The 23,402-nt window shown below is 35.0% G+C and overlaps 1 protein-coding gene across 1 annotated transcript in view; it reads right to left on the bottom strand.

The window, feature by feature from the left end:
* The window catches only part of LOC145690152 (uncharacterized), a 450,019-nt gene that overhangs the window by 405,245 nt on the left and 21,372 nt on the right, over nt 1-23,402 (bottom strand). The gene's annotated exons all lie outside the window — the stretch shown is intronic.

The raw sequence follows: 23,402 nt of genomic DNA, 5'->3' as shown, positions 1-23,402 counted from the left end.
GAATCCCGTGCAATAAAGACGAACGCGCCAAACACTAGATTAGCAGGAAGGGAGAGGGTAAATGTTTGACAGTGAGCACATCGAAAGAATATTATTTGAGAATAAAGGTGAGGCATCAATATTTGAAAGCAAGAGAGGACTGCGAGAAGAATTATTTATATTTGAGGGCGAGGGTTAAGAAAAATGTCTATATCTGTTAAAAACAGTGTACAAAAGATTTCTCTATATACTGTTGGAGGACTGCTGGAAAGGTTTCTGAAAACTAGTACTTACATTGCGCTAATGTTCTACTATTAAAAAAATATTCTAAAAAAGACCATTCTATGTTTAAATTATCTTTGTTTAAGCTGATTCGTTTATTTTTCACAGCGATTTGAAGTAATAGTTCTGTATGAGAACTGGAAATTTGTTGTGAACACTTTAATGATTTTTTAAAAAATGATTTCAATTGTAGTTTAACGCCAAAATAATGCATCAATCGACTTAATTTGGTTTCTGAGGATCAACCACCATCCAACAGCACTGTTTACATTGGTTTTCCGAATTCAAGCGTGGTTACATGTTTCCCAGTAACGAATTTCGTGAAGGTAGTCTTCATGTCTGCGTAGCAATAGATAGATGTTGATGTGCTAGAAACGAATAAAAGATCGACATGTGACATACTGTGTGATTCAGGTATTCTTGTACATTGAAATGAAAGCAATATATACGATTTTGCATGGTCATACGAATGTATGGAAACTTTCAAGCCATTGGATTCCATACAAGTTGATCGAAGCTAGAAAACAGGCTCGTGTTAATTCGTTAAAATAATAATAATAATAATAATAATAATAATAATAATAATAATAATAATAATAAATAAATAAAAATTAAGGTAAGTCAAATTTGGTGAACTACATTGTTACAGAAGGCGAAACTTGGATCTATTGATATAAACCTAAAAATCATTAGTAATTCATCTTTAAGTGTTTTGAAGTGAGGCGAAACCAACAAATTATTCGTTCGAGGAGGACTGCAAAATAAATGATCGCTTGTTTCTTCAATTACACTAGACATGTAGAAACTATAGCTTTAGAGGATCGAATGCCGACTGATAGACAACAATTTGCTTGTCAGAGATCATCAATGTTTCATAAAACAAACGTAATTCATCGCATCATTTTTTACAACCACAAGCCACCTCCCACTCAGCAGACAAAACTGTTGATTTTTTGTCCAGTAAAAATGTCCACTTAACGATTCATTGTCCGTACTCACCAGATTTAGTACCTAATGACTTCATTTTGCTTCCACACATTAAAAGATGCGCGGTGAGCGATTTGTGTCGTCTGAAGTAGCTGTTCACTCATTCTGAAGAGCGTTTTCTGAAATATTCCTTCAAACTGCTTTCAAATATCAACGAATAAACTTAAACAATAAAATATAATTTAAACATAGGAAGGTTTATTTTTCCAAATTTTATAACAGCGGAACAGTAGCACTACTATAAATAATAAATTGGAGAAACATTTCCCAATAGCCTCTATTTTTTTATTTGAATTTGAAATCAAATTAAATTTGGGTTTTACGTCCCACGGTTATGCCGGATAAGCTAAAGGGGACGATGGTGATGAGAAATGAATGAAATAGTGGAATGAAGAAAGTGGGAGGAAACGGGAGAACCCACACACACGGTGTTTGTCCACCAGAAAGTTCACTTGGTGCGAGATGGGATCGAACCAAGGACTCCATGCACCAGAGGTGAACTCTCCACCGCTGAGCCACCGCGGCTCCATTGATTTGATTTTGACTTTAGCGTATCTTTCAGCAGCGAGGCTATACGAGACGAAGACCTACAGCTTAAGATGGGATACGACCCACATGAACTCCCGCTGGGAATCGAAGCTGGATCTCCCACGAGAAATGCACGTACGCTGACCGCTTAGTCATAAGGAAGCTCATGAGTCGGACGGTGAAGACGGTTGCCTATGTACCAAGATCTGGTACTTATTACAATTAACAACAGGAAAAGTAAATGCGAAACAAAAGATGATACCGTGGACTTCATAGCCGACAGATATTGTTCGTCCTTGTCTAATCCAGGACTACACAGGAACAAATTAATGTCCATGACACCTTGGAAGAGGAAAAGTAAGATAAGTGACACAGATATTATTTTGTTGTAATTTGTTTGTTCACAACAGATGTTCACACCATAATGTTTTTGTCATAAGCACTGATAGTTATCCATCTCATTAAAACTCATATACTCGAGAAATATTCTTGGTGTAATGATGTGAATTACTCCATGATATGGGATGAGTTTGCATGTTTTTCGTAACTTTTTTCTTTTAAAATGATATAGTTATCAAAATACGATTTGTTTTCATCTGAACTACCGTATTTCCCTTGTACTCGTGTTTCTTTAGTATAAGAAGTTAGTAACTCGTTGTGGTGAGTTACGCTCTGCACATTTTACGAAGGCTGATACGGAATGACGTTCATGGTATCTTGGTTAAGAAATATCAGACCGTGAATCAAACAAATGAATGTTCGAGGTCAAGTAGTGAATGATTAATTAACTATAAAAATCTGCAGTAATGCTGCAAAGATGATATTTCGGTTGCTTCCGAGTCATCTAGTTTATTCGGATCATCTGTCCGAGTCACTAGGGCTCCGTATGTGAGAAACGAGACCCAAACTCAAATGACCCGAACAAAGGCCGCGACGCAAATGACCCATGATCCGTTCCATCAATGGTATGTACGGAGACTTCATTCATATTAAGACATATTGGTTATAACACATACGAAGTGAAACCTTTATTAACATGTATGACACTGTAACATATAGAGTGGTCCAAAAGTAGGTATACAGCCTTGTATTCATCAAGTGTGACTTTTTAGTTTACTAAAATAATGAGTTTATTTGCTTCAGTCTGTTATAGACCAACCAATATGGGACTGTATTTCAACTTTTGGGCCACTCAGTATACAAAATGTAACTGGAATCTTGTGGTACACAAGTCCCTTTCACTTTTATCCCCTGTTTTCTCGTCTTCAGCCTCAAAACTGAAGGCAAAGATACTAAGGTACGCATAAAGATCAACAGCCTTGGAAGGTGAACTACGTTCTTCCGATTGTTAACCAATGTAGTGAAAAGAAGAAACTGAAATCTCTTTTTTTTAAAAAAAAAAAAATAATAATAATAATAAAGTTTATAAAAGTAAGGAAGATAGTATAGTATGAGTACACGAAAGAAATTAAAGGAAAATAGAATCTCTTTTTCACACTGTGTACACTTACAAAGGATTCTTCTATGTTTCTCTCGAATCACTCGAGAAAATTCTGTGTGGAAAAAAGGAAAATGGTTTAACAACCGAAACTGAAGGGAAAGGAGTTTGAACAGGTGCTATTGAAAGCTGTCTGTCTACCAACCAAGTCGATACGCTTTTGTTCCTTCACTTGTTTTCTTTTTTTCTCTCTGTGATGGGGCGTTTTCTTCTTTATCTCATCCGTTTTCGTTACACAAGGGTATAGAATTGTGTTTGCTTTGTTCTCACAAGAGATAGCTTCCTTGTTAATTAGCTGTACGTACCGTACTTTACTTTCCATCAGAGGAAGATGACAAACTGGATATATACCTATATAAAGTGAGTTTTACAATATAGAGCTGTTCGGATATTGGAAAGAATAGAACCTAATTTCTGAACGGAGGCTTTATAAGGAAGCATACGAGTGTTACCTGGCAACTACAGGTGTGTGAGATTTTATCACTGTAGTAAATGACACATATACCCATCGATGGGTCACATCAAGCTGAACATAATGATACTAGTGAGTGTAACTCCCTCCCATTTCAGTTTCCGAGAAAATCTAAAACGTATAATTTTTGCAAAAAAAAAAAAAAAGATTCTCTACAAGAATCATTCCACCCATTAAAGTAAAACTGTTACTGAAATATACTCTCATTGACTTTTTCATTATGACACTAGGAAGACCACAGTACACAGCAAGGTTAATAAGATATTAGCACAAAACCAGGGTCGGATTAAAGGAGGGGCTTAGGGGGTTGTAGCCCCGGGCATCCAGGTGGACAGGGGCCTCAAATCTTATCAAAATCTCAGCTGGCTGTCTAAAAAGAATCATACGAGATACAGTCATCATCGTAAGATAAAAATATACCAAAAATATGAAGCATAGTCCTTTAACGTTCCTACTGTATTTTGACAGAAATGTATTAGACGAAGTCAGCAGGGGCAACATATTTTTTTTACTAGCCCCGGGCCTCCACATGGGATAATCCGGCCCTGCACAAAACTATGATTAACTTTTAAGCTTTTCTTACTTTCGAACGACGAAACCAGAGAAGAAAGTATGGTGACCGTGGAAAAATGGAATTCGAGATGTTATCGGATTTACATGTTTCATGGCCCATCTATATATCTGATATATTAAAATAGGTTTATATGTTTGTGATCAAGAAAAGTTTATATGTTTGTGCCCAATTCTTTTGATAATAATATCTCGGAAACCACAAACTCTAGAAAGATTCCATTTTCACTGATTGATTGCAAATTTTGTGTAGATTGTTCAGTTCTAATCGAATATTTTAAAAAAATGGACTTTTTTTTTTTTTTTTACATTTTTAGGGGTACACTGGAAGTATTGAAATTTTAGACAGTAAAGCACTATATCCTACAAGTTATACATCCCAACACTACTCGTTTGTATACGGGGGTTAGTATATCTCTCCGGCGTTTGTTTCATGACCAAATGATAATGAAAAACGAGGGATAACCATTTCTCCAGTCTAATGTAAGATGAATCTTTATTGTTTAGAGGGTTTTGCCCAATGAACACCGTATACAACTGACATTATTAATTTGTGTGTAATGTATTTGCTTATTACCTACTGCATGCAAGAAGAAAGAAAACACTGATTATACATGAATTAGAAATTCCAACCGGAAGTAGGCACAAATCTTGCAAACGGGAGGAGATATTGAAAAAACAATCGAAAAAATCTCCCCTGTATGATATCCTTTGTGGATTTTTATCAAGACATTCTTTACTTGTGTCTGTAAAGGGACGTGTACAGATGTTCTGAGGGATGACAAGGAGATTCATGTTCATATGTGAATGATGCGCTGTGTAGAAAGCGCAGATTCAGCTAGTATATACAGAAAAGAAATATTTAAAAAAAAAAATCTATCTGCCTGTTCTTTCTGATGTACACTCGTGTATAGGACATACCGTTCAAAGTATCTCAACGAAACTTTAAACTTCACGTTTTCATGTAATTTTCAAAAAGAGTTTTCCGAATTTTCTTCCTCCTACTCCTAAAAATGAGGGTAGTTTATTATTTTTTTTAACTGTAATATTGTGCAAAGGCATATATCAATCGACAGATGTCATGAAGCAATGCGAACACCTACACGGGTAGGGTCTACCAGGTCGCGACTCCACCCCTCAAAAAACTTTGTAATTTGATATACATCTGTACACTTTTTCAATGAAAACCAAACATACTTCTTTAGCAGAAAAATGATTGAAGTAGCTTAAAGATTTAATATTACATCTTATCTGTACCCTTTCTTTTCTTATTTAAAAAAAAAACTAGTTCTATCATATCTGTACTCATTTTTTTTTTTAAAAAAAAAAAAAGAAAAGATCTAGTTTCTGAAAATCATCACTATCTTCGTTCGCTACAACCTTTTTGCAATATTTTCAAAACAGCAACTTCTGAGACATCCTGTATACTAAAAGAAAACCGATTCACTTATACTTTGACATTTCAATAGCTAGCAATAATTTGCAAATACCGTATAACATACTTGAAATTGAGGTTATTTCAGATATTGTCTATAATGTTGCTCTCTTTATGGACAGTTGGGCGGTATCGTGAATAACATTAAGTGTCGGCCTTGCTCCCAATTCTTATCCTTTCTTAAGCGAAAACATTTTACACAGCACAAATATACTGACCATCGTCGGTGAAGAATTTATGTTCCTGCATTTAGATTGTTTCTGCAAAATAGACATTTGATTAAGACGAAAAGCTGGTTCTTGTACTGTAAAGTCAGGAGAAAGATTACGAGAATTAACTTTCTCTCTCAATTATAATTATTTGAATTCTGCAATAGGACAGTCTTTTAATTTTGTCTGTATTATTTTATTTAGTTTTGTGTTCCTAGCTTAGATCTTTTAGGCTAAAGCATATTAATGATTAATAGAAGTAAATGATTAGGAAAGTTAGATGTAGAATTAGATGAGAAGAACTAGAAGAATTTAGGAGGAAACCTCGAAGAAAACCCACGAACACGATGATGTAAAGCATAAACTAACATGGATTTTGTTCGAAACAAGAACCTCATTCATCAGAGGTAAGTGATCTATTCACAGAGGTGGACTTCATACTCCGGTAGCCAGAGGTTCGCAACCTTTTTTAAATAACGACACACATTACTGAACAGCTACTACATCGCAACACTGGTGTTTGATTTTTTATTATTATTATTATTATTATTATTATTATTATTATTATTATTATTATTATTATTATTATTATTATTATTATTAGGCCTATTATTATTATTATTATTTGCAGTTTAATGTACCATAATTATGTACAACGAGCCTAAGGGAGATATGAGATGGATAATAATGATAGAATGATGAAAGTGGGAGAAAACGGGAGAACACCCCACAATCCCTACTTTTTGGACCTGGGAGCGATCCAGCAACTCTCCATGCCACCGTGGTCCCGATTATTTATTATTAATAATGTAAGTTATGATAGTGTAACCCTGTAAGTACATGCGTTACATACAGTAAATGTGTCATAATATTTTGAGAACAGATTTCTCACATCAAAATAAGAAAAAAAAAAAAAAAGATCATACGGATCTGTGCTCAAAAGTGAATAGTTTCGGAGTTATGGAGTGCCGAAAACGTGAAATAAGTGATTTTCAAAAGTCCATAGCTCTACTATTATGGGACCTATCGTAGTCGGGTCAAGACAACACTGAGGAACTGGTATGTGAACTATCCAAATATCCATCTTTCAGAACTTCCGATACTTGCACCATCATTTTTAGAGAGACTCTTTGGGAGTACTTGATCACTCTCCACCTACATCTCTAAAAAATTGGTGTGAAAGTATTGGAACATTCTTAAACATGGATATTTGGATAGTTCACATACCAGTTCCTCAGTGATGTCTTGACCCGACTACGATATGTCTCATAGTAGTGGAGCTTTGAACTTTTTTTTAAAGTTCGCTTATTTAATATTTTCGACACTCTATAACTCCCAAACGATCCACTTTTGAGCACAGGTCCATATGATCTCTTTTTCTTATTTTGATGGGAGGAATTGTTGTGAGGACACCTTTACGTAACACCCTGTATATAAAGTAGTATCTCTAATATTGACTTTTATTCTTGCCGCTGGAGGCGTTGACTGGTACAGTGTGTTTCAAATTTGATTTTAACTAGTTATGAAATGCTTCATTATTTTAAAATTCTGAAATTTCGTCACACACTCTATGGGATTACGTGACACACCAGTTGAGAACCACTGCCCTAGACTATTCTTCTGGATCCGCACACCCCCCAATGTAACGTAATGCAATTTCAAATATATTTGTACTTACCGAACTTGAAAGTGCTGTCATTGCTGTTTCTTCATTATTTTTAATACATGAAAAAAATGTTATATTTTGACCGAGCTGAATTTTAAGTTTCAAAAGGGAATGAATACCATACAATCATCTGTAATACTCAGAAACGCACACTGAGAAACATCTAGTACAATATGTTAATTTATTCTGTAATATTGTTAAGACATGAGGTCGCAATGTTCCGTTCTAATCGAATCTGAAACAAAAGAAGTTTTCAATGAGTTACTCAAAGAAATATTTTCAGCCTCCGGATGAAAATAGGAAGACACTTAAAAAAGAAACAACTTGCTACCGGGTTTGAACTCACAAACATGTGATTGATAGTGTATCGATTCAAACCACTCGACCGTTTTGTATGCCCTTGCACACCTTCTTTTGCCTTTTGTTATAGCAGTTTACTGTTCCATACTCGCTTTTGTTTATTCCGATACGACTATGAGTTCTCAGTAAATATTTGGACGTTACAGCTCTTGCAATGTATAAAAGTGTTTTTAGAATAAATCACAATCGATATTATGTCCTAATAACATACGTAAAACAGGTTGAATTCGTGAAATGATTGAGGTTGGACTGAGCGTAAATGTTCTCATAGTTAGGAGCCTGGATATGCAAACCCGCTTAACGTGGGGATTTAATTTTGTGAAATTTGGTACATAGTTGCAAATATCAATTAGGCGTAAGGAGTACCTAAAACTGTAGGTAGCTGAAGTACATACTTAGCACATAAATATCATGCGTGTCAAGTGTCGGGTATCTATAAAGTAGCTGGGACACCTAAACGGCACATGCCTAGCACATCTTGTGCTGTTAGGGATTACTCCAGGACATGTGCATTTTTTTATTCACATACTAATTGTAGTAAGTTTATCCTATATTCTTTTTCGTAACATCTTGTAGAAACAGGGAAGGGTTTAAAAAAACTGGTAACACCTTCCATTAGTGTACGCCACTGCTCAAAAGCAATCAAGAAGTGATGGTGCGCGTACTACAATTTATATATAGAGAAAGTGGCTAACCATTTTCTTGAATGCATCATGACAAACTTCTGTTAACCTGTATTAGCCAATAAGAAGAGAGAATAAATATTAAGCAGAAATCAATATTTAGTTTTTATCTCTTTGCATAAAAGTGATATTTTGAACTTTCACAGTGCAAAGGTAATAAGATCCTCTTTAAATAAAAACAAATGTAATAATTGATGCAGTCGGAGAGAGAGAAAAAATCAAGTGAAAGTAACTATATAATTTTGTGTAAATACCTTTCCTTTTCTTTCTTTATTTAAGATTCTCCTTTGAAGAAAAAAGGTATCTTCTTTTTCGCTGATTAATGATACGTTACTTAAAAAAAAAAGGAATTAATTCTATTTATCGTTCACTGACATCTATGAGAAGACACCCAAAGCTCACACGTTACAGTTCTCAGTGTAAAGCCCAAATAAATAAAGATATATCATGAGTGATTACAACAAAGAGAACCATTTCCTCCCGCCCTCCTTCCTTATTGTTTTCACTCACTCAGTTAAGTGACACCTATACACTTCTACGCCCGTTTATCTTCGAATAAAATCACGTAAAGAAAAAGATCTTGCTCAGTTACTCGAGGACAATCATTCTGCACTGCGCTAAATGGAGAGAGAGACTCCCTGGGAGTGAGTGAGGGATGATGGAAAACCTGTTGAATAAGTGAAAGTTGTGTGCTGAGTGCCAGGACGAAAAAGAAGACGATCACATTGCGTGCATAAGAAAATCAACAGTATGTGTAATGTGCCCGTTATTTATATGTGTAATAGAGGTTATTCCTATTGTGTAGTCATCTTTTCACGCTTTTTCTTTACGAGTAGAGTTCGATAAAGCAATGTTACTATCTTTTGTCATAAAGTTCTACAGATAGCCAATATATCAATATACTGTACATCAGGAATAGATAAACTATGGCCCGCAGGCCAGACGCAGCTACCCTGAAGGGTTCTACCCGCCACTGGGCATGATTTCTAATTTGACAAATGTGTGGTTACTTGGACTCCTCCTATCTTTTAAGCCCTAAAAATGGCCAAGACAAGGTCTTAGGTTAAATGGGGAAATATATGGGAGCCAATCATTGGCGCCCGTCCTCAACTGAAATTTCTTTGGCATATATATATATATATATATATATATATATATATATATATATATATATATATATATATATATATATATAATTGATGTCTTGTTACATGATATATGACAAACATAAATTCCCCCCAAACTTATATAGAAATAGGCGCCAGTGGGAAGGGAAGGCAAGGTAAGACAACTGATCCAAATTGGATATATAATTTTCAAAATAAATTATATTTGCCCCATCCTAAAAAGGTTTTGCCCATTACTGGTATACACAATAAAATTACACATGACTTCCAATTTTTCAACATAAGAAAAAAGGATGCTGCTAGCTTTAATTTCTTGGAGGGGACAGCAGAAAGACAGAAAAGCTTTGGAGGCAGGTATTTTTGTATACCGAAAGCAATATCTCCCAGTCCAGTGTAATGCTAGTTTTAATATAGCCTTGTTAATAGATACCAGTTTTCAGAGGGTTTATCATTCTGAAGAAGTCAGATCTACATCGTGTGGTGGGAAAGCCCCAAACCAAATCGAGCAATTTTTACACGAATATGTTCAGCAACATGAGAGTACACGTTGCCATGAAGTGACACTTGAAGTATGTTTCTTGGTATGTTTTCATGAAGAGCACGAACACAACGGAATTTTGTTATTGTGTTAGCGAAGTGATTTCAGTATCAGTGGTTTCGCCAGGAGAACGTTTGCATGTCTCAATTCTCTTCAAACGTCTCCATTATTTTGATAACAATCTGTATGTATATAAGGTCTATATATATGTTTAGCATACTTAACAGTTTTACAGGAAAAGAAGCAAAAATTGCATAATCATTTAAGTCATTAACTTAGCACAATATTTAAATTCAACGATGAGTTTTTGTTTTTCATACATCCGTGACACCAAACAAAGATGTGTCCACATTTCGTTATTTATTTTACTAATCATGCGTAACAAGAAAGTTACAGTTAGTTTTATACAATGGCAGACTCAGTAAGTGAGGATTAGAGAAATCGAGACGACGGCAAATCAGCTTTAAAAGTAGGCAAAAGATAGAATTTGCTTTTCTTTGACAAATATTGAGATCACACAATCTCTCTAAAAGAAATCTTGACTGGCTGACTGATCAACGCTAGGCTATACTGCTTAAGCTAGGAACTTGAAATTTGAACAGCTCATAGGATTTGTGACCTAAACAACCATAAAGAATTGTTTTTGACAATTCGACATGAAAATGGGGGGGGGGAGATATTGGAGGTTGTACGAAACTGAAATGAAATTTGAGTTTTAAGTCCCACAATTATGCCTAAATGAATGAAATGGCGGAATGAAGAAAGTGGGAGGAAATGGGAGAACCCCGAGCAAACCAATGCACATGGTGTTTGTCCACCACAAAGTCCACTTGACGGCAGCTGGAATCGAACCAGAGACTACACGCACCAGAGGTGAACGCTCTACCACCGCTGGCCCATTGGATGTTGTAATTATTGTAATCTTAAGGGGATTCAGAGATAGAAATTTTATTATAGACATGAAAGTTGGCTTTTAGACGTGTCATTTAAAGTAATTAAACATGTTTCAGTTTTTTTTTCAACTTGATGTTGAAGATGAAAGAAAAAGTGGTGGAAGTTGTTTATTACGATGCTCATATGAGGTGTTCAAATTTCGTGCGATACTTCGAATTTCGAGAAAGTTCTACATGAAGAAACCCATATGCATGAACGCAAAATACAGTAGTATTGCCAGTAGTAGTAGTATTGTATTTGTTGGTACTAATAGACGTAGATTCCTGTATTGTAATCCCATAAATCAGTTGGAAAAAAGTGAAACAAATAACCATAGTCTGCCTGATTTAAACATCTGGTATATCTCTGATGTTCCAGCGGAGACCGGAGGTGATACCAATCCGGATACGAAAGTTTCTCCAGAATTATGTTTTAAAATATCCCTAAATTTTACGTTCATATTTCTGTATCCGTTTTATCTGTCATATGTTCACCAAATTTTCAGAATTTACTTTAAAAAAAAAATCCGGAAGCAATTTTGAAAATCACTTTACTTACAGAAATGGTAAAATTTGAGAATTTGTGGTGAACAAACATTGTTGAAGTTTTCAATAAAGTTGCATTTTGTATACAATGCAATTAAGTTATCTACTTTTATGAGCATTGCCTCTTATTCGTCTTATATTTTTGATATGCTTAAAAAGGACTAAGTTCTCAATTCGTGGGTATGTTCACGAATAACTTCGACAGAGGTCTACCAGCGATTTTGACTATTCTTGTTTATTTGAAATAATATATTTAATTGAAATACTATATTCCCCGGTGGTCCAATATATATTTCATAAGGAGTTGATGATACTGAGCTAGACCAGTGGTTCTCAAAGTGAGGTACGCGGACCCCTGGGGGTCCGTGTTACGTAGCCAGGGGGTCCGCGACGCCTAAAAATTGAAATGTGTTATAATAAAATTTAACTCACAGCTGTTATGCAAGAAGCATTTTTTTTAGTTACCAAAAAGAAAGCAATTAGAAATTATACTTACGTTTGTAAATTTAAATGTTTTTTACTTTACTAAATTTCTGCCTATGAGTATGAAGAGTTATCTAAAAGGGCATTGCAACATTTGATGCCTTTCAATACCACTTACTTATGTGAACAGACCTTTTCTGCTCTTTGCAGTATTAAAGCCTGAAAGCGAAATCGTCTTAATGTGGAATCGGGCCTAAGATTAATGGTGACAAAACTTATTCCGGATTTCAGTGCAATTATAGGAAAACAGAAAGAATTTCATTCCTCACATTAGTGACCCTACATTTGAGAACATTGTTTATGAAGTGATTTTCTTTTTTTAAGTACATTGATTTTCAGTCTTGAAAGTTACTGTATTTTCAATTGAAATTTTGTTCACTAAGAAACAATCGTCTATCTTTAGAATAAATTACTTATTGCAATATTTTTCTTGATCCTTTTTTTTTTCTATCAGTGGCATTTCTAATCAGTATAGTTTTTAATACCATGTGAAATTTGAGATAGCATTGCATATATATATATATATATATATATATATATATATATATATATATATATATATATATATATATATATATATATATATACGAGGTGTATTCAGAAAGTATCGAACCTTTAGTTGGCAAAAATACATTTATTGCTTTGAAAATCCGAAATATTAATCCCCTTCAAAGTAGCCTCCTTAATGTATATGAGTAATACACACATTTCTTCCCGCGCTTCTACCATTGTTGGAAATACTTTTGGAACGCAGTTTTTGGAATGGTGAGCAACTGCCGTCTCATTCCGCATGATTTCTTCTCTTGACTCAAATCGAGTCTCTTTTAGTGGCATTTTCAGCTTGGGAAATAACTAAAAGTCACACTGAGCCATGTCGGGTGTGTAGGGAACTTGACGATACACAGGAATGTTGTTTAGCGATGAAAGCCTAAATCAAATTTCGCGAACATTCTCCTCATGCCAAAATACTCGTCAAAATTGAATGTACCGATCTGACTGAATGGTTTCCGCTTGGGTATAGCCAAACTTTTAGTAAAATTTAATGGAATATCGCTGCTAAAGTTTTTTTTTTTTTTTTTTTTTTTGTCATTTTACAAATAACTGAAATCCGACGACCACTCACTACACGTCTTCAGTCGTTGGTCAACTGCCAATGGCACGCCTTCTGCGGGCGGGAAAAAGTTCACAACTGCGCATGAGTGTCCCCTCTACATCTACACTGAAAACAGTCTCCCGCGCTTCATTGATTTACGCGGGAAAAAAGTAAGGTTCGATACTTTTTAAATGCACCTTGTATATATGTGAACTATAAAATACATGAGAGTCTAGAAAATCGCTAAATAGTAGAACATTAAAAAAAAAAAACTTTAAAGAACGCCAAAAGCAGAAAATAAATAAAGAAAATGCTCTAAAGAGAAGAACAACAATTAAAAAAAAAATCTAAAAGCATAAAATCATTTAAAAATACTAAGCATTTACTATTAACACTTAAAGACCCATGGACAACTATAGTTGCCCTCTTGTTACGAGGCGTTCAGTCCCGGAGACAACTTTAGTTGCCGTGCACCCATCAAGGCCAGCTCCCGCACTTCAGCACGCAGTTGACGAAAGAAGCCAACAGCTTCATACAGCTAGTCCCTTCTGTTTACTTTTCACTAATATTTATCACCTTCATGCCTACAGGTCACGTACTGCGTAGATTTATATGAAATGTTGTGTCAAATGTATATACCCCAAAAAGATATGAGTACTCAGAAGGAAAAGAAAACATGTAGTTATTTTTTTCTCCTGTTTTATAAGCCAGTGGAAGTGTGTGTGGTTGTTTCGACATCCTTCTTGTAATTTGCTTAGGCTTCACTTCCCCTTTTTAGTTGAGCTTCTGGCGATGAATACCACCGCAACAAGTCGTGGTTCTTATGATAGTGGCGTATTTGCGCCCGGAGAAATTACGGAAATAATAGATGATAGCGACTCCGATGCTTTTGAAACGAACGATGAATCTAATGTTTAGACATTGCTACAATATTAGAATAACTAGAATCTTCCGACAGTGACACGAAAACAACACTCGATGCTGTTCTTAGCACTAGTTCTCAACCATCGCGCCGCGCTTCTAAACGTCCTCGCACCTAACATGTCACCAAAAGGGACAGGAGGGGGCGGAGTGACATATTGTGATATGTAGTGTATATTTAAACTTATATATATTTAGTTGTATGGTCGTTTGCAATTTACACGAAATTATCGGACAATATATCTTTCGATTGGATTTCCAACATACAAAAAATATTCCTTAAAGTTTGCAACACTGTGTATTCAACGGTAACAATGCTAAGTGCATTACTGTTTTTCTGTTATATTAGTACATTTTTATTCGATTGAATCTGAAAGTTTCATTCACTTTAAAATGGTAGTTTCTGAGTAACAAAATTTTAAAAATACATTTAAAATGGCCGGGATCCAAGCGTTTCTACATTTAAATCCCCTCCGGGTCTTTAAGTGTTAATCAATTAGAAAATGAAGTCTTTCCAGCGTAACAAAGTAGTGCCTAATAAAATTATCACTGAAACCGTAATTTTATATTAGACATTAATTTATTTGGCTTGGTACAGACAATTTTTTCTACTGATAATAGTAATTTTTAGTGCATTTTTCCTTTTTATTTTCTCCCTTTTTCTAGATATTAAATCTTCAAAATAATTTAATTTTCCTTTAAGTCTAGAAGACACTTATCTATTTTACAAATACTCACTCCAGTCTTATAAATCATTCGCAATGAACAAATAACTCTGTAAATAGGACCCAAATATTACATAAAAGGAATCTATAGAAAAAATATTAAAAAGATAGGCAATATTTTTCCGGTCCGTTCTATGTCTCAGCTGAATGGAACGTTTGCAATTTTTAAAGGGAGAAAGAAGCTTTCACCATAATCTTTGGGAGAACTTGAATCAACAGTGTTAACATTTTATAGTATAAAATCTCTTACTCAGGAAACCGCTGTAGGATTAACGAACGGCGATGAGCAATCAGTAGAGAAATACAAGTGTATACCCAAGAGCTTTTCCCTTTACTCACTATCCATTACTTCACTTGTACTGTATATTAATACGTAAGGTATACATATGGCTATCTATCTCTTGTCTACCCATACATTTTATATGAAATTGCTCACAGTCTCGTACAAAATTTCTTCCTTTCTGAATATTTCTATATTACGCCACATCATCCAACCAATCACGAAGAGATTGTTTTATAATAGAATTCTTTTCTGTAAGCGGCTTCAGAAAATTAACATTTAAGGAAAATCATTGAAATCAAATCTTTTGAGTTTTACGTCCCACGATTATGCCTGTTAGGCTAAGGGAGACGATGATCAAAGCAAGTGAATGATGATGAAATAATTGATGGAATGAGAAAGTGGGAGGAAATGGGAGTACCTCGAGAAAACCCACAGGCACAATGTTGTCCACCACAAACTTATTTGACCGGGGAACGAACCAGAGACCCCATGTGCCAGAAGTAAGTGGTCTAGGCCCACTACTGCGCTACCGTGTCCCCTTTTGAGTCACCACTATTGTGACTTTGGCTTTCGATCTGTGTGTCAAGCCATAACCTTTTAAGAGATAGAAGAAAATCAAGTTTTAACTTATAATCCCTATGGTCGAAGCTCCCAAATCCGCCTGAAAATTTTTATTTCAAATAAACACAGCAAAATAATAATAATAATAATAATAATAATAATAATAATAATAATAATAATAATAATAATAATAATAATAATAATAATAATAATAATAATAATAATAAAATCTTAAATAACTCAATTTGTCTACCACTGTTAGCTTGTTATTTCAAACCGTTTTTTTTGTTTTTTTTTTTGTTTTTTTTTTAAGTGAGGCGCTAGCTAACCGCTCGAGGGTTGCACCCTCTATGGGAAATCAGATCAACGCCATCGCTTCGTAACATATCAGAAATATCTAGCATCCTAACTGGTAGTGCAAAACTTTACACGTTATATTTGACATTGATACCAAGTAACGAACAGCGTGTCATATTATGTGGATTCATGTTGGTATCCATGCATATTTGCATTTCTTTGGGACGTTGTTTGAGTCTCCTTCCAGATTCACTTTTTGAATAGCAGCAGTTTATTCACCGAGCTGTTTAATTTTACTATGTTCAATGTTGATTTCGTCATTTTGTCCCCACATAACATAACACTCCTAATGTTTCCCCGCAAAAACACGAAACCCCCGTTTTCCCCCATTTTCGGTCACCTGTACTTAGGCACATTATTGATTCTCTAGCACCGAGCTTTATTAAATATGACGTTCATTTTATTCAGCTGCTGGAAGCTTTACGCTATCTTAATCTAATTTTCCCTAAACACCAGTTGCATAGTTTTGACGTGTTTATGTCTTGCAAATATTTTATGTAGTTGTACCTTCTCTTTGATAGATATGGCGTGACTAGAAATTTAGGGAAACTATTTTATTTAAAGGAGGGATTAGATTGTCCCTTATCTATAATTCTTTTCTATATAGCATACACAGAACAAACGTTAAGTGGTTTTAGGTCGTCTCTACGTTATTCTCTTTTGAAATGATGGAATACGTGCTTTCCTGTTTTAACATCTGTATCAACGTTTCAGATCGATTAGAATAGCCATAGGCTTTTCGGTCAAGTTTGTGTTTATATGTTAACCCTTCACTCTATTCCACAGGTGTAGACAGTCGAGACTTCCTCCAGCTTCTTTCACTTTATAACAACTCTCAAATAATACGCAGTTTGTTCCCTCTTGCTATTTGAAAATTATGAGTAGGACTCGTCTAAGACTCTGGGACACCTTCATGCATTATGTATTTTTAAAATTATGAAATATTTGTTTTCCTGTTTTATATCTGTCTCACCGTTTCACATTTATAAAGTTGGCCATAGACTTTTCAATGCAGATTGTATTTCCATTTTGACCCGTCGCCATTTTGCACAGGGCTACCGTAGAGAGTGAAGACTTATTTTATCTTCTTGTATTTAACAACAGCTTTCACTCGATATGCTACTCGACCAATCTTCTAATTCGCAAATTTTGCGTTGCACCCCGTCTGGGGAGCTGCGGGGAACCCTGGGCCCAAAAATATTATTTCAAAACGTATGCCTACAAACATTATGGATCCGTGATCGCCGGTTTGTCCATCTATCAGTTTCCGAAAAATGGTCCGAAGTCACACTTTGTGGACACCTGCATTAATCTCGGCAAATTTGTCATTGTCCCCTGCAACCCTTTTCTCGCACAAACGACAAAACACGTATTTCCTACTTTCAAGTCATCTTTGCATCGGCAGAGTTTCGTTTCTTTAATGTGGTCCTTTTAATCAAGGGGTCCTTTTTTTTGAAAAGGGGCCTTTTGCCCCTTAACCTATTTTCCGAAAAAAAAATACGTGTCGATTTATTTTCAGTCTCGTATATATGTGCTAAGTTTGAAGAAAATTGGGTGACGAGAAACCCTTATCTTCATTATACTTTCACTATTTGGACTTGATGGGTTTTGGCCTCAGTCTTCAATTTCATTAGAAACAAACTAATAACAAAGTAACAAAGTAGTTGATTTAATCTCCTTCAAAGTACAGCTCACAGATGACGAGAAGAACCCTAGAACAGGGGAAGCGGGCAAAGGTCAACGACACGGTCAAGTCCATTTTCGGTTTTTGAGGTGTGGTCTATACTTAGATGTCGTCAGCTACTCCGGGTAGTTATCTGTGTGCTATTCCGTGGTGTCATTTGAAACCCCCGTGCGAAAAGTGGGCGAGTCCATACCTACGTCACACTACTTCTGCTAGGGTTGTTCTCGTCATCTGTGAGCTGTACTGTTCTTGGCTAGCAATATATTCATTCCAACGCTGAATCCATGACTGGAAGCATTTCTGGAAGTCTTTTGGAAAGGCATTCAACTAGTCTTTCGTGGACCTTTCAATGTCAGGAATGGTGTCAAAACGTACGGTTTTTAATCTTTTGAAAGAGCCAGAAGTCGCATCGTGCTATATCTGGAGAGCAGAGCGAGTGTGAGACAGGAATATTTTTTCGGCCAAAAACTCGCGGAACAAGAGCAAGGCATGGCACGCCCGCATTTTCGTGATGAAGAACGAAGCAATTTCCCCTCCGGCGAAATTAAAATACAGCTAATTTTACAGTAATTATGTGATATCTTCAAACAGATAAAAGATAATTGAAATTTGAAACAAGAGCGCCCTAGCGGTTTCTTACGTAAAACAATATTGTCTAGGGCGCTCTTGTTTCACATTTCAATTATCTTTTATCTGTTTGAAGATATCACATAATAACTGTAAAATTAGCGGTATTTTAATTTCGCCGGGATGAAGACTCTTAATCGGCGGTTAAAATGCTTTTCACGGACCCATACGAGACTTTCAGTTCTTCGGAAAGCTCTCGAATAGTCATTCGTCTGTTTGAACAATATATATGTAACGTTTTCATCTAAGACGTCTCGAACGATCGTTACTTGTTTTCAACCTACTCCTTGCCGCTTTTGAATTGCTCATACCATTATAGTAAACAGTCTTCAATACCATCACTTCATCGCCATACACTGACTTTGACATTTCATGAGTTTCTTCGGCACTTTTTTTTGCAGCTTAGAACAAAACTTAATATTGGCACACGACAGATGTTCTTAATACATGTTCACTCTTCTGCGTCTGAAAGCCAACTAACATGTCACAACTTGTTTCAAACTCGACATTGACTGTACCAAAGATTTAAGCTGCCGAGCTTACTAGTTGAAATAGATACAACTTCGATAGATGGCACTGTGCAATTACATTCACCGTACATTTTGATAACTCCTTGGATACGGAAGGGCTCTCGTAAATGAGTATTAACAAGAATATTAGTTTGTACTGTAACTTTGTATCGGGATTAGACGGATTAATTAGTTCGACCATATGCCCTACGTGATCCAACAGAAAATGTTAAGTACAGAACTTTTCTATTATATTATCTAACTAAGTACACTAACTAGTCTTTTTTCACGCTAAATTTATACATTTTTTGGGGAGTATCAAATTTGCTATACCTTTACGTGAAATTTTTGTCAGTTGTATCACAAGGCATTTCTGGTTTGTAATCCGTTCTAGTGACCCAACGACTATAATGGAATTAATTTACTACAGAGGGGCCTAAAAGTAAGTATACAGTCCGTAATGATCAACTTATAGCTTTTTATATAATTTGTTATTGTTATCCATCAGGTAGACTTAGTTTCTTTATTATTTGTTCTTCATGTCTTTTTCCTTATATCTTAAGTTCGGAACAAGCGAAGCAAATAAACCTATAAGCTAGAATGTAATACTAGATTTATGCAAGGGTGTTTGTTAAAGATATATAATACTAACTGAGGAATGGTTTCTTCTATTGAGAAACTTTGCTACAATTGTAGTTGGATTGTTATTCTTGTAGCGTTAATTTTTGTTGAAACTTTTTTGGGTTAAAATATGCATATATTCTTACAGTAATTAATTCTTGAAATTATCCTTTAAACCTAATTCTTATCACAACCCCCATTTTATCACATCATCTTGTCAGCGGCCCCTGGTTATTATAATTTCTGGTTTGTAATAAGCTTGTGTGGGATTTTTTAATATATGGGGTGGCCCAAAAGTAGGTATACAGTCCGTACTGATCAACTCATTGCTTTTTATATCATTTCTTATTGTTATCCATCAGGTAGACTTAGTTTCTTTATTATTTGTTCTTAATATCTTTTTAATTATACCTTAAGCTCGGAACAGCCGAAGCAAATAAATCCACAAGCTAGATTTTTCTACTTGATCAATGCAGGAGGTGTATATCTACTTTTGGTCCACCCTGAACTTATTGTGGAGATCTTATGATATTCCCCTATTTCCATAACAGTAGGATCCATTTCTTGTGTATACAGTAACTTCCCTATAAGCGAATGGATTAAAACTAAATTTGGTCAGTTCATTCTTTTTACAAATATTGAATCCGATCCGCCATGCTGTTACAAAATAAATACCATTGGCCAGGTTTTTTTTTTTTTTTTTTGTTAATGGTAAGCATTAAAACAAAAACTAGAAATCGCTTATCAGTTGAAAATGACTTGATAATGTGCGTCACGAAGATTGAACCGGATATTGCTGCGCTAGTGTGAAATCACACCACGCTCAGGTACCTCATTAGCTTTCAATTTTAATTGTATTTCAATATGCAGGTATTGTTGCATTTGTATTTTCCCAGTATTTCAATATACAGTTCTCATTAGTTTCATATCCTGCCTCTTTCATTTAAATTGATTTTTAAACAACTCTTCAGTTGTTGAAAATGTTTAGTAGACCATTTTTTTTTTTTTGTTCTTCTTAACAGTATGTATAAAAATATACCTATCAGAAAATTCAAAATAATATTTAAAAATATTTTCTGGTATTAGATTTTAATTATATTTATCTCTCCTGCTTATCTTCCCGACCTCTCAGTTGAGAAACCCTGCTTTAAACGAAAATGGTAAAATTCTGAACTTATTAAATTTCGTGTAATAATTAATTAATAGGTATAATATTTTTTTTATTAGACAGACTTAACTCATTCTAATTGGTGTGGGAGGGGGAACCTTAATAACAATTAACATTGTGTATTCCTCTCCTGGATGTATCTATGTTGTTATTTTAATAATACACAACACATTTACATTACATAAGTTTTTTTTTTTAAATTTGATATTCTGAATAAAGACTAGAATCAATAATTTGAGGCAGTAATTAATTTGGTCGCCTAGATATAGTATTTATTTAATCTAAAATGTCATATTAAAATAATTTTCTTCTTTCAGGATGTAAAGGCCACGGTTTTCCCATTTTCTTCTGTCCCTCTCGCTTTCTGTCTTTATGCACAAGTGAACAAGGAAGAAACCAAGACGAAAGATAAATTAGACGACGTGAAGAAAATAGGAAGAAAAAGAAGCTGTCAACGCAGCCATATTTTGTAGGTGGAGCAAGAACAAAGAGAGATTGAGATGAAGCGTTATTAAAACTGTCAATCCCAGGAATTGTGCTAATTTAAGTGTCTAAGTTTGATACCCTTACTTCCCGACGAAGTAGTACTAAGTTTAAAAAGTTACGAAAATTTTTCTTTTAGCTAATAAAGTTTGCTCAACATTATGAAATTTCAAAAACTAAAGTAATTACAACTACCAGAAACTATTAGTACTGTAATATTACAGAAGCGCACAAAAAGCAACATTTCTTACAACAATTTACCACAACTACATCATTTTAAGCAGTATGACATTCTCGACCCATGTATTTATCTCTGGAAAAAGATTGAGATACCAAATTGCTGTAAACGACATTATGATCTTTAACCGCCTGTTTGAATGGATGTGACACTTACCTAAGAACTTTCCCAATATAAAACATTTTGAAGAAAACAAAATTTTCAATCTCTTCTTTGTTCCTACTGTAATGTACCGCTATTTTATATCTGTACCACAACGCACTAAACAATATTTTGTAGTTGTATCAGAAGTACATTTCGTGATATTCCTTTTATTTATTATGTTGATCGTTTAGTTAATTTTCTATTACTGATATAATTTACGTTATCCTGAATATAAATTTTTCATAGCTTTGAAAATTTAATTGAAGTAGTTGACAAGTATTTTGGCCTCTACCTCAAGATTTCAAAAAAAGAAGAAAAGTTTTCGAATCGAAATATATAAACAAACAAAGTATTGATTTTAAAGTGTTGATGATAGTCAGGTGTGAACAAGGATGTTATAAATAGAGGATCTGCCCATATGTATCTTCATCCTATTAAACCGATGAAGCCAAAAAACAACGGAGCATCGGCACGTCTGAATGGCTACTCTCGTTTCTGCCATCGTCTGATTGGCTACTTTCGTTTCCGCCATGATTGTTGGCTCAAGACATTGCGATCCTATTGGGCGGAGTGGGCAGAGTAGGGGTGGCGAAACTGTGACGTATGGCTTCGAGATTTTGTTGTAAGGGCAGATCCTCTATTTTATAAGATCCTTGGGTGTGAAGGAAATAAGTTTGTGATTTACTGATTTTCAAGGAAGTATAAATTATGAATTTGCATCTCTAAAGAAGTAAAGCCTCGAATCAAATGTCTCATTCTAAAAACCCAACTGTATTAAAATTGCTAATTGAATGATGATTCAAATATATGGTTAATAAAGTATTTCAATGTGAATAGGGATGCGCACGAGACGAGTCGAGACAGGATTTTCCTGACAAAATTCGAGTCGAGACACGGCTCTTCCAATAGGAAAACACCACTCTTACTGCACATTTTCGAGTCGAGACAGCCATAAATCTTTTCTTGTGCGCATCCCTAAATATGAAGTTGTTATTCAGGGGACTTTCAATCCAGCCTTTCTTCTCTCGTCTTTCCCAGGATACTTTGCGGTCCGTGACGTCACGTGGAGGTATCGCCAAGGGTGTTAAAAATCGTGAAGCCAGATGTATCCTATGATTGGTGAGTTTCTTACCTGTGAAACGTATTTCGGGTAATGTATTCTCACTCCTATTTGTACACCCATACGTGCAGCATGTAACCATTGTATAATATAAGTATGAAGCAACGACTTAAATAAAAATAAACAACAGACACACTACATGTCTATATATGAAGATCGCAATGTTTTGAGCCAACATATATGGCGGTCATTCAGTTACCTAATAGGATGAAGATACATATGGGCAGATCCTCTATTTTATAACATCCTTGGGTTATCACGAGTTATTGTTCAAGAGAACAAGTGAAATAACGCATATGCAAAAGTTCCTTCAGAAGATGTCACAGACAGGAAGCCAATCAGGCGCTTAACGCAAACTGGGGCTACCTGTTATTTTATATACCTTGTGTTGACCGATATTCAACTGTGGTGATTGTGATTTTCAGGATAGTATAAATTATGAATATGCATCTCTAAAGAAGTAAAGCCTCGGATCAAACGTCTCATGCTAAAAACCCCAACTGTCTCAAAATTGCTAATTGAATGATAAATATATGGTTAATGGAGCATTTCAAAATATGAAGTTATTATTTG

Source organism: Thermobia domestica, chromosome 7 (genome assembly GCF_964235325.1).
Source record: "Thermobia domestica chromosome 7, izTheDome1.hap1.1, whole genome shotgun sequence".
NCBI classification, from domain to species: Eukaryota; Metazoa; Arthropoda; class Insecta; order Zygentoma; family Lepismatidae; genus Thermobia; species Thermobia domestica.
The sequence above is the reverse complement of the archived record's forward strand: the minus strand, read 5'-3'. Positions and strand labels throughout refer to the sequence as shown.